Genomic DNA, 13,403 nt, shown 5'->3' with positions numbered 1-13,403 from the left:
GTAGGTGGTCCATTATGATTACAAACTTACATGCATAAAAGGTATTGATGGATCTTCCTGACCACTGATGGTACCGCCAAATGTTTCTTCTCCATCTGGGCGTAATTACACTCTGCATTAGCTGAAGTCTTGGATACATACACTATAGGGGCTCCCTCTCCATTGGGCCACCTATGAGGTAATGCTACCCAATGCTGCACCAAGACACAGGCCATGTCCAATTCCAGACCTTTGGGATCACAGTTTGGTTTGGTCTGGCTACACAACCATTTCCAGGGCTGACCGTAAGGATTGATGCAAAGATGCCAGAACGGAGGCCAGGTTATGTATGAACCTATGCTCCAGCACTGACATTGGGCACCTAGAATCACCCTCATTTCATTTTCCAAAGGGTTTAACCTTGTCTTGTCAATCCTGCAACCCAAGTAAGGCAACCCAAGTAAGGCACCCCAAGTGACCGAAGCACACATTTTTCTCTTCTCTGACATATGCTGCTTAGATGGATAAACATCTAAGGACTGTGTCTATGTTCTCCAAGTGCTCCTTATCGGTCTTCTGTTATTTGCACATCACCTAGGCAAATGGCCACCAGGGATAGACTATGTAAAATGTTCTCCATCCTGCTGAAAAACTGCACAGGCTGACAATAATCCAAACAGCAGTCTCATATTGGTACAAACCAATACGGGTACTAATTGTAGCATACTGCTGGGATTCTGCATCTAACCACAATTGCAAGAACGAATGGCTCACGTCCAGCCTTGTGAAAGATAGCCCCCTGCCAGGTTTGCATACAAATTCCTCCATTTATCCAGCCGAGAAAAGCGATTTACTGTTTGTTTAAAAATTCCCACAAAAGGTGAACCAACTCAGTTTGGCACCACTGGTGCTGCCCAGTCCACAAACTGGACTGGTTTGATGATTTCTTCACTTTCTATCCTTCTTATTCTTTTGCCTTTACTTTTGCCCATAAGGCAAATAGCACTGGATGGGTCCTTGTTGAATCACTGAATTTCCTGATCAACATGTTTGAAGTTCAGTTAAACTTCAGCTAGTAGGCACTTAGGCATTAACAGGCCATTAAATCCACAGACCAAACAATCAATCAGCATCTCATTAATGGTTAAACCAAAATCACATGCTTCTGCCAGTTGCCATAATCTAGTCAAAAAATCCCAATACAGGTTTCCCTGGTTCTCAAACTGCCAAGCAAAACTGATAGCATCTCAAAATCATAATATTCCTTAACTAGATCCATCAACTCTCAAAAGCGTCTGGTGCTTCAGGGCAAGTTGGGCTTCTAATAACCAAAAAAGCTGTAGATCCACAAGCTGTCAGGAGAATTACTGGTTGCTTTTCATTCACCCCAATGTCATTTGCCCAATAAAAATAATGCAATCTTTTTACATTCTGGGCCTTGTCTTTGTCAGTAGGATTGAATGAGTCAAGATTCCCAAATAACAGCATGATGCCCCAGAAATTCTTACCCCAACTCACAGATGACTGTTGCAAGCAAATTTCTTCAGGACCGTGCTTTTCTCTTGTTACCACTGAAATAATTCAAGGCCAGTATTCCATCATCAAGTAACCCTTTATTTACACCTGGAGAGTTGGAGAGTCCTTGGCATTGACCCAACTCCCAGAATGAGCAACTTCTAGCATTCCTGTTTGTATCAGTCAACCAGGACTCCCTGATTGGATCAGATTAGAAGGCTCAGTCAGGGTAGTTATATTCTATGAGGTCCATCTGACTGATCTCATTACAATTACTATACACTTCATTAAATGCTTACAATTAATCTGATGAGCATTTGAAAGTGCAGCTTTCAGCTTGGCCTAATACTAAAATACTAAAGCCAGCCTGCAGGCACTCTCACAAAATGCTTTAAGCAGGTTTCTAAGCTCCTGCTTTAATACATCTGCAGCAACGGAGAAGTTTTGCCCTTGGAAGTCTGAGCAGCAATTACTGGAACCAGAAAAATAAGTGAGTGATTCAAAATGAGAGAATATTATGACTCAGTCATTATGCTGGACCAATTATGGGGATAGTGAGGCTAATTTCAAATTGACAGATCTGTTCTTAATTTCCCCTGTAGTTTAACATTTGTCCATTCTAACTCAAATATATGAAAAGTTCCACTGCAAATTAAACTCTCAAAATTTGCAAATTCTCTCAGCATTTGAAGGCCAATTTTTACTTTAATTTGGAAAACAAGGAAAGCATCACTCTCAGGTTAAACCTTTTGAAGAATAAAATAAATTTACTTCATGTTTAATCTGGATAATATAACAGCCTCGACCATTGGCCTCAAGGACAGAACATTCTATGTGCATTCTCCTATTTTTAACTCTTTCCCCACCCAAGCTAGTTTCTTTCATTTTCAGCTCCCTTCCTCTTCTGAAAGTGATTCATATGAAAATAATGATAGTTTAGTTTGTACTTACCTCAAGGCTATTCTTTATTTATAAATTTCCTTCAGGCTAGTCAGTAGCAGAAAGCAGCACACTTTGCACCTACCCACCATCCATGCACATACACTTGCCATCTGGGATTTTTCTTCCTCCACTAGATAACCATCAGGGACAGATACTCAAACTCTATCCCTCTACTATTAGCCTGGGGCCACCAAAAGCAAATGTAGCACTTGCCACTTCCCAGTTAAAATTATCTAGAGTGCCACAGATTAGTACTTCCTTTGTAATAAAAACATAAAATGCCAAAGAAACCCGGCAAATCAGGTACTATTTCAGGAGAGAGAAACAAAGTTTGAATCCAATACAAGTATTATTCAGCACACCCTTTGTCTCTTGGCCTGGGCACTCTCACTACCTGTCCCGTTTGCTCCTCCTTTCCCTCTGTCAACAGCATAAAAACAACCACTTTCCAGCCCCTTTCAGTTCTGAAAAAGTAAAACTGGACTTAAAGCATGACCTGTTTCTCTCTCTCTCCACAGATGCTGCTGAGTTTCTCCAGCACTTTGCTTTTATTTCAGACTTCAAGTATCCATAATATTTTATTTTATAAGGTAATAACATAGTTTTATAGTATTCAACTTGAGCCGCACAAAAAACCTGAACATGGAACATAGATCTGTACAGGTTCTTTGGCCCACGATGTTGTGCCAACCTATTATCCTACTAAGATCAAACTACCCTGCATACCCTACATTTTACTATCCTCCAAGAGTCACTTAAAAGTCTCCAAAGTATCTGGCTCCACGACCACTGCCGAAAGTGCATTCCACACAACCACCGCTCTCTGTGTGATGAACCTACTTTTGACATTCCCCTATACCTTCCTCCAATCACCTTAAAATTATGCCCTCTTGTATTAGTCATTTCCACCCTGGGGAAAAAAGTATCTGGCTATCCATTCTAAATATGCCTATCATCATCTTGTACACATCTATCAAGTCACCTCTCATCCTTCTTCACTCCAATGAAAAAAGGCCCCAGCTCCCTCAACCTTTCATCATCAGATCTGATCGCCAGTCTAGGCAGCATCCTCGTAAATCTCCTCTGCACCCTCTCACATCTTCCCTATAATGAGGTGGCCAGAGCTGAACACAATCTTCCAAGTGTAGACTAACCAGAGTTTTATAGAGCTGCAAAAAAACCTCACAGCTCTTAAATTCAATTCCCCTGCCAATGAAAGCCAACACACCATACACCTTCTTTACAGCCCTATCAACTTGGGCAGCAACTTTGAGGGGTCTATGGGCGTGGACCCAAAGATTCCTCTGTTCCTCCACAATGTCAAGAATCCTGCCATTAACCCTGTATTCTGCATTTAAACTCGACCTTCCAAAATGAATCACTTCACACTTTTCCAGGTTGAATTCCACCTGCCACTACTTTGCCCAGCTCTGCATCCTATCAATGTCCAGTTACAACCTACAACAGCCCTCCACGCTCCACCAACCTTCATATCATCAGCAAACTTACTAACCCACCATTCCATTTCCTCATCCAAGTCATTTATAAAGATCACAAAGTTTAGAGGTCCCAGAACAGATCCATGTGGAGCACCACTGGTCACCAAGCTCCAGGCTGAATACTTTCTATCTACTACCACCCTCTGTCTTCTATTGGACAGTCAGTTTTGTATCCAGACAGCCAAATTTCTCTGAATCCCATGCCTCCTTACTTTCTGAATGAGCCTACCACTACCTTATGAAACCTTATCAAATGCCTTGTGAAAATCTATAAACACCAAATCCACTGCTCTACCTTCAAGTGCACTGGGTGAACAATGTTGCCGATGGATCCAAAGAAAGGGAATTCATGGAATGTTTGCAGGATGACTTTTTGGAGCAGCTTGTGATGGAGCCCACAAGGGAGCAGGCTATTCTAGACTTAGTGCTATATAATGAGCCAGACTTTATAAAAGATCTTAAAGTAAGGGAACACTTTGGAAGCAGCGATCATAATATGGTAGAGTTCAGCCTGCAGCTTGAAAGAGAGAAGGCAAAATCGGATGTAGTGGTGTTACAGTTAAATAGAGGTAATTACTGGATGTGAGTTTGCTCGCTGAGCTGGAAGGTTCGTTTTTAGACGTTTCGTCACCATACTAGGTAACATCATCAGTGAGCCTCCGACGAAGTGCTGGTGTTATGTCCCGCTTTCTGCTTTATGTCCCAAGGAACGCCTAACCAGATAAACAGAAAGCGGGACATAACACCAGCGCTTCATCGGAGGCGCATTGATGATGTTACCTAGAATGGTGACGAAACGCCTAAAAACGAACCTTCCAGCTCAGCGAGCAAACTCACATCCAGAACCTCAACCTGAGCTACAAATCTTCTCAAAACTCGCTAAAGGTGATTACAGGGGCATGAGAGAGGAATTGACGAAAATTGACTGGAAGCAGAGCCTAGCGGGGAAGACAGTAGAGCAACAATGGCAGGAGTTTCTGGGTGTAATTGAGGACACAGCACAGAGATTCATCTCAAAGAAAAGAAAGACTATCCGGGGTGGAATTAGATAGCCAGTGCTGACAAAGGAAGTCAGGAAATGTATCAAAGAAAAAGAGACAGCCTATAAAGTGGCCAAGAGCACTGGGAAATCGGAAGATTGGGAAGGCTACAAAACAAACAGAGGATAACAAAGGGAGAAATAAGGAAGGAGAGGATCAAATATGAAGGTAGGCTAGCTAGTAATATTAGAAATGATAGTAAAAGCTTCTTTCAATATATAAGAAACAAACGAGAGGCAAAAGTAGACATTGGCCTGCTCCAAATTGATGCTGGAAGGCTAGTGATGGGAGATAAGGAAATAGCTGAAGAACTTACTAAGTACTTTGCGTCACAGTGGAAGACATGAGTAGTATGCCAACAATTAGGGAGAGTCGGGGGCAGAGTTGAGTATGGTAGGCATTACAAAAGAGAAAGTGCTAGAAAAGCTAAAAGGTCAAAAAACTGTTAAATCTCCTGGCCCCGGTGGGCTATATCCTAGAGTTCTGAGGGAGGTGGCTGAGGAAATAGCAGAGGCTTTGGTTGTGATCTTTCAAAAAAGTCACTGGAGTCTGGGAAAGTCCCAGATGATTGGAAAATTGCTGTTGTAACCTTCTTGTTTAAGAAAGGATCAAGGCAAAAGATGGAAAATTATAGGCTGGTTAGCCTAACCTCGGTTGTTGGTAAAATTCTAGAATCCATTGTTAAGGATGAGATTTCTAAATTCCTGGAAGTGCAGGGTCAGATTAGAACAAGTCAGCATAGATTTAGTAAGGGGAGGTCATGACTGACAAACCTGTTAGAATTCTTTGAAGAGGTAACAAGTATGTTAGACCAGGGAAACCCAGTAGATGTTATCTATCTAGACATCCAGAAGGCCTTTGATAAGGTGCCTCATGGGAGGCTGCTGAGCAAGGTAAGGGCCCATGGTGTTCGAAGTGAACTACTGGCTTGGATTGAGGATTGGCTGTCTGACAAGAGGCAGAGAGTTGGGATAAAAGGCTCTTTTTTGGAATGGCAACCAGTGACAAGTGGTGTCCCGCAGGGTTCAGTGATGGGGCCGCAGCTGTTCATCTTAGAACATAGAACATAGAAAAATACAGCACAGTACAGGCCCTTCGGCCCACGATGCTGTGCCGTGGAATAATCCTAATCCAAAAATAAAATAACCTATCTTACATTCCCCTCAATTCACTGCTATCCATGTACATGTCCAGCAATTGCTTAAATGTCACTAATGACTCCGCTTCCACGACTACCACTGGCAAACTATTCCATGCGCTCACAACTCTCTGGATGAAGAACCTCCCTCTGATGTCTCCTCTAAACCTTCCCCCTAACACCTTAAAATTATGACCCCTCGTGGCAGTCAATCCTGCCCTGGGGAAAAGTCTCTGGCTATCGACTCTATCCATGCCTCTCATTACCTTATACACCTCGATCAGGTCAGCTCTCTTCCTCCTTCTCTCCAGACAGAAAAGTCTGAGCTCAACCAACCTCTCCTGGTAAGACAAGCCCTCCAGACCAGGCAGCATCCTGGTAAACCTCCTTTGCACCCTCTCCAAAGCCTCCACATCTTTCCTATAATAAGGCGACCAGAACTGGACACAATATTCCAAGTGTGGTCTCACCAGGGTTTTGTAGAGCTGCAGCATAAACTCATGGCTCTTAAGCTCGATCCCCCTGTTAGTGAAAGCCAAAACACCATATGCTTTCTTAACAATCTTATCCACTTGGATGGCAACTTTGAGGGAGCTGTGCACTTGAACACCAAGATCCCTCTGTTCCTCCACACTGCCATGAATCCTGCCTTTAATCCTATATTCAGCATTTAAGTTCGACCTTCCAAAATGCATCACTTTGCATTTATCCAGGTTGAACTCCATCTGCCATTTCTCAGCCCAGCTCTGCATACTGTCAATGTCTCGCTGAAGCCTGCAATAGCCCTCGATACTATCAACGGCACCTCCAACCTTTGTGTCATCAGCAAACACACTAACCCACCTCTCAACCTCCTCATCCAAGTCATTTATAAAAACTACAAACAGCAGAGGCCCAAGAACAGAGCCCTGCAGGACACCACTCAGCACTGACCTCCAGGCAGAATACTTACCATGTACAACCACTCTCTGCCTCCTGCCAGCCAACCAATTCTGAATCCAGACAGCCAAATCACCCTGTATCCCATACCTCATGACTTTATGAATGAGCCTGCCGTGGGGAACCTTATCAAATGCCTTGCTGAAGTCCATGTACACCACATCCACTGCTCGACCCTCGTCAACCTGTCTCGTGACTTCCTCAAACAACTCAATAAGATTTGTAAGGCATGACCTGCCCCTCACAAAGCCATGCTGACTCCCTTTAATCACGCTATGCTTTTCCAAATAGTAATAAATCCTGTCCCTCAGAATTCTTTCCAAAACCTTGCTGACCACAGACATAAGACTGGCTAGTCTGTAATTTCCAGGGATTTCCCTATTACCTTTCTTGAAAAGAGGAACAACATTTGCCTCCCTCCAATCTTCGAGTACAACTCCCATGGAGAGTGAGGAAGCAAAGATCTTCGCCAGTGGCTTAGCAACCTCCTGACTCACTTCCCGGAGCAACCTAGGATAAATCTGGTCCGGCCTTGGGGACTTATCAATCTTAATGTATACCAAAATTTCCAGCCCATCAACTTTCTTAATCTTGATCTGTTCAAGCCTGTTTTCCTGCTCCTGAAAGTTCTCATTCACAACAAGGTCCCTTTCCTTAGTGAAAACTGAAGCAAAAAACTCATTTAGGGCTTCCCCTACCTGCTCAGACTCCACGCACAAGTTCCCTATGCTATCCCTGAACGGCCCTATCTTCTCCCTGATCATTCTGTTATTCCTCATGTATGAGTAGAATGCCTTCAGGTTCTCCCTGATCCTTCCTGCCAAGCCTTTCTCGTGCCCCCTCCTGGCCTTCCTCAGTCCACTTTTGAGCTCCTTCCCAGCAAGCCTGTAATCCTCTAAAGCTGTGCTAGACCCTTGCTTCCTCCATCTTACGTAAGCTGCCTTTTTCTTTTTGATGAGAACCACCTCTGTTCCTGTCATCCATGGCTCCTTAACCTTACCCCTTCTTACCTGTCTCAGAGGAACAAATTTATGCATCACTTGCAACAACTGCTCCTTAAACAGTCTCCACATGTCTGTTGTGCCCTTTCTGTGGAACAATTGCTCCTAATCTGTACTTCCCAACTCCTGCCTGATAACGTCATAGTTTCCTTTTCCCCAGTTAAATATCTTCCCCTGGTACCTGCTCCTTTCCCTTTCCATGGCTATGGTAAATGTGAGGCTGTTGTGGTCACTGTCGCCAAAGTGTTCTCCCAACATGAGATCTGACACCTGTCCTGGCTCATTGCCAAGCACCAAATCCAAAATGGCCTCCCCCCTCATTGGCCTGTCCACATACTGAGTAAGGAAACCCTCCTGAACACACCTGACAAAAACACCTCCATCCAAACCATCTGCACTAAGGGGGTTCCAATCTATATTGGGAAAGTTGAAGTCACCCATAACAACAACCCTGCTACGTTTGCACTTTTCAACAATCTGCCGGCCAATGAGTTCTTCGATCTCCCTACTGCTATTTGGGGGTCTGTAGAAAACCCCCAATGCGGTGACTGCCCCCTTGCTGTTCCTAACTTCCACCCATACTGACTCAGTCGATAAACCTTCCTCGGCAACCTCAGTCCATACCATCTCAGTAGATGAGTCCTCACTAAAAGTTCTTTCAGCCACCGTTATACTGTCCTTGACTAACAAAGCCACACCTCCCCCTCTTTTACCACCTTCCCAGACCTTAATGAAAGATCTAAACCCTGGAACCTGCAACATCCCTTCCTGACCCTGCTGTATCCATGTCTCTGAAATGGCCACAAATCGAAGTCCCAGGTACCTATCCAAGCTGCAAGCTCACCTACCTTATTCCGGATACCTTATATATTAATGATCTGAATGAAGGGACTGGGGGCATTCTGGTGAAGTTTGCCGATGATACAAAGATAGGTGGACAGGCAGGTAGTACTTAGGAGGTGGGGAAGCTGCAGAAAGATTTAGACTGTTTAGGAGAGTGGTCCAGGATGATGAAATTCAACGTGAGCAAATGCAAGGTTTTGCACTTTGAAAAAAAGAATACAGGCATAGACTATTTTCTAAAGGGTGAAAAATTCGTAAAGCAGAAGTACAAAGGGATCTGGGAGTGTTGGTCCAGGATTCTCTAAAAGTTAACTTGCAGGTAGAGTCCGTGATTAAGAAAGCGAGTGTAATGTTGTCGTTTATCTCAAGAGGTTTGGAATATAAAAGCAGCGATGTGCTTCTGAGACTTTATAAAGCTCTAGTTAGGCCCCATTTGGAATACTTTGTCCAATTTTGGGCCCTACACCTCAGGAAGGATGTACTGCCCCTGGAGCGTGTCCAGCGGAGATTCACACGGATGATCCCTGGAATGGTACGTTTAACATATGATGAATGGATAAGGATCCTGGGATTGTCTTCATTAGAGTTTAGAACGTAGAGGGGAGATCTAATAGAAACTTACAAGATAATGCATGGCTTAGAAACGGTGGATGCTGGGAAGTTGTTTCTGTTAGGCGGGGAGACTCGCAACCATGGACACAGCCTTAGAATTAGAGGGGGTAAATTTAAAACGGAAATGAAGAGACATTTCTTCAGCCAGAGAGTGGTGGGCTTGTGGAATTCATTGCCATGGAGTACAGTGGAGGCCAGGACGTTAAATGCCTTCATGGCAGAGATCGACAAATTCTTGATCTCACGAGGAATCAAGGCTACGGGGAGAGTGCAAGGAAGTGGAGTTGAAATGCCCATCAGCCATGATTTAAATAGCGGAGCGGACTCGATGGGCCGAACGGCCTTATTTCCACTCCTATGTCTTATGGTCTTCAACAACGTGTTTTGTCACATCCTCAAAGAATTCAATAAGACTTGTTAGACATGACCTGCCCCTCACAAAGCCATGTTATTTCTATTCGAACTGTGCTTTTCCAAATAATCATAAATACTGTGTCTCGGAATCCTCTCCAATAATTAGTCCACCACAGAAGTAAGACTGACCAGTCTGAAATTTCCAGGTTTATCCCCATTCCCCTTCTTGAACAAGGGAATGACATTTGCCACCCTCCAAACTTCTGTTACTACCCCAGCGGACAGTGAGGATGTAAAGAATATTGCCAAAGGGGCAGCAATCTCTTATCTCACTTCCCATTGCAACCTTGGGTATATACTGTCTGGCCCAGGGCTTATCTATCCTCATGTTTTTCAAAATTTCTAGCGCATCCTCCTTCCTACCATCAACCTGTTCGAGCATATCTGCCTGTTTCATGCTGTCCTCACAAACATCAAAGTCCCTCTCACTGGTGAATACTGAAGCAAAATAATCATTAAGGACCTCCCCTGCTTCCTCTGACTCTGCACCAAAGTTCCCTCCACTATTCCTGATTGGACCTATCCTCACTCTGGCCATCTTCTTGTTCGTGACAGAAGCATAGAATGTCTTGGGGTTTTCCTTTATCCTAGCCACCCAGGTTTTCTCATACCCACTTCTAGCTCTCCTAAGTCCATTCTTCAGCTCCTTCCAGGCTACCTGTAGACTTCTAGAGCCCTGACAGATCCTTGCTTCCTCAACCTGAAGTAAGCTTCCTTCTTCCTCTTGACTAGGTGTTCCATATGTCTTGTCATCTAAGGTTCCTTCACCTTACCATCCTTTCCTTGCCTCAATGGGACAAACCTATCCAGTACCTGGAGCAACTGTTCCCTAAACAACCTACACAGCTTCTTTCATGCATTTCCAAGAACATCTGATCCCAATTGGTGCTCCATAGTTCTTGCCTAATAGCATTGTATATCCCCCCACAATTAAATACTTTCTGATAGTCTGCTCCTATCTCCCTCCATAACTATAGTAAAGGTCAGGGAGTTGTGATCACTATCACCAAAATGCTCTTCCACCAAGTGATCTGACACCTGGCCTGGTTCATTGCCAAGCACCAAATCCAATATGGCCTCCCCTCTAGTCGGCCTATCTACATATTGACTCAGAAATCCTTCCTGGACATACCTGAAAAAATCTGCTCCATCCAAACTATTTGCACTTAGGAGGTTCTTGTCTTTATTGGGGAAGTTGAAGTCGCCCATGACAACAACCCTATTACTTCTGCACCTTTCCAAAATCTGTCTCCCAATCTGTTCCTCGGTGTCTCTGTTGCTACTGGGGGGAGGGGGGTCTATAGAAAATTCCCAATAAAGTGACTGCTCCTTTCCTGGTTCTGACTTTCACCCACACTGACTCAGACAAACCCTCCTCCACAACCTCCCTTTCTGCAGCTGTGGTACTATCCCTGATTAGCAATGCCACTTCCCCACCTCTTTTACCCCCCTCACCATTTCTTTTGAAACATCTAAACCCCAAAACTTCCAGCAGCCATTCCTGCCCCTGTGTTGTCCAAGTCTCTCTAATGGCCACAACATCGTAGTTCCAAGTACTGATCCGTGCTCTAAGTTGGCCACCCTCATTCCTAACACTTCTTGCATTGAAGTAGACACACCTCAACCCATCACACTGACTGCCACTATGCCCTATCAACTGCTTATCCTTCTTCTCAGGTTCTCTGCTTGCTTTATCTGTGTGTACACCAGCTATCCCATCCTCTGATCTGTAGCTGCTGATCCCATCACCCTGCCAAACTCATTTAAACCCATTCTAGAATTTCCCAGCAAGGGAGTGGATCTTGAACAATGGGGTGATATAGCCCAGGATTTTGCAGCATGGTGAAAATGCTCGTGGTATTTGGTGTGGACCAGGACCTTTATTTATACATCCTTTCATAGAGCATGTACGTTGTTAGTTGGCCAGCATTATTGGCTGTTCCTAATTGTACATGAAAAGGTGGTGGTGAGCTGCCTTCTTGAACCACAGCAGTCCATGCGCTGTTCATCTACCACCTATGCTTTTTGGGAGGGAATGCAAGGGCTTTGACTCAGTGAAAATGATGTAACAACAATACATTTCCAAGTCAGGGTGGTATCTTGGAGGAGATCTTGCAAGTGTTTGTGTTCCCACGTATTTGCTGCCTTTATCCTATGAGATAAAAATGACTGAGAGTTTGGAAGGTGCTGCTGAAGGATCTTAAGTAAATTCCTACAGCACAACTTGTAGATAGAACATGTTTCTGTTACTGAGTATCAGTGAAGGAGTGCATGGACGCTTGGGGATGTGGTGCTAATCAACTAAATTGCTTTGTTCTTGATGATGTCAAGCTTCTTGCCTGTTGTTGGAGCTCCACTTGACAACTTTGCAGGAGAAAACTAGCTGAGCAGTTCTAGCAGAAAACTGCAACATTAGTTGTGGGGGGGCGGGCTCACTGTACAAATATTTTCACTGTGAAGATAAAATGTGAGGCTGGATGAACACAGCAGGCCAAGCAGCATTTGTGCTCCTGAGATGCTGCTTGGCCTGCTGTGTTCATCCAGCCTCACATTTTATTATCTTGGAATCTCCAGCATGTAGGAAACACAGCAGTTGTTTTAAGTCAACAAATTCTCTTGGAAGTGCAAGCTTTCTTTTATTCCTTCAAAGGATGTTGGCAATGTTGGCTAGGCCAGCATCTGTTGTCCATCCCTCATTGCTTAGAGGGCAGTTTAGAATCATCCACATTGCCACAGGTCTGAAGTCATACTTAGACCAAACCAGGTAAGGATGGCCAATTTCCTGCCCTAAGGACATTAGTGGATCAGACAACTGACATCCTTTGACAATCTTCCTCACTATCTACAGCTCCGCCAATTTTAGTGTTATTTGCTTGTTGCACTCAAAAATCAACCTAGATTTTTGTGCTCAAGTTCTAATCTGTTCTTGAATTTACAACCGTCCACCTCTGAAATGACAGTCTTATGCATTGTGCTGCAGCTGACCCTGGACAGGGAAATTGGAAACAAGCAAATGTGATCTCCATATTCCAAAACAGTGATAAAACAACAAGCCTAACTAATTTAGTTCTGTTCCAAGTTGAAGTGTGGAATCAATTATTAGGGGTAGACTTAATTAACTGTCCATCAACATACCATCAAAGAGAGGGGGACTACTATCCATGTTGAGCCTCTTTTACTCATTTGAGGAAGTGACAATGCAGGTTGACTCTAGTATACCCTTCGGCATTGATTAAGTTAGAGGTCCAAAACTATTTTTATTATGAATTATTATAACTTTCACTTGAGCAGTTACTAAGTTCAAACAGAACAGTTGTAGAACTGTTTGTAGAAGTTGAGGGAAACATTTACATGTGAAGGTTAAAAAAGCACACGTTCTAGGAAGTGGAACAATGTTTGAATGAGCGTTTGCAGGGTCATGTACACAGTCAAGGATTCCAAGGTTTATTGTTTGAAACATTTCTGTTTCCAATTTATAATC

The sequence above is a fragment of the Stegostoma tigrinum genome, chromosome 36 (assembly GCF_030684315.1).
Source record: "Stegostoma tigrinum isolate sSteTig4 chromosome 36, sSteTig4.hap1, whole genome shotgun sequence".
Taxonomy (NCBI): Eukaryota; Metazoa; Chordata; class Chondrichthyes; order Orectolobiformes; family Stegostomatidae; genus Stegostoma; species Stegostoma tigrinum.
Note: the sequence above shows the minus strand (reverse complement) of the source record.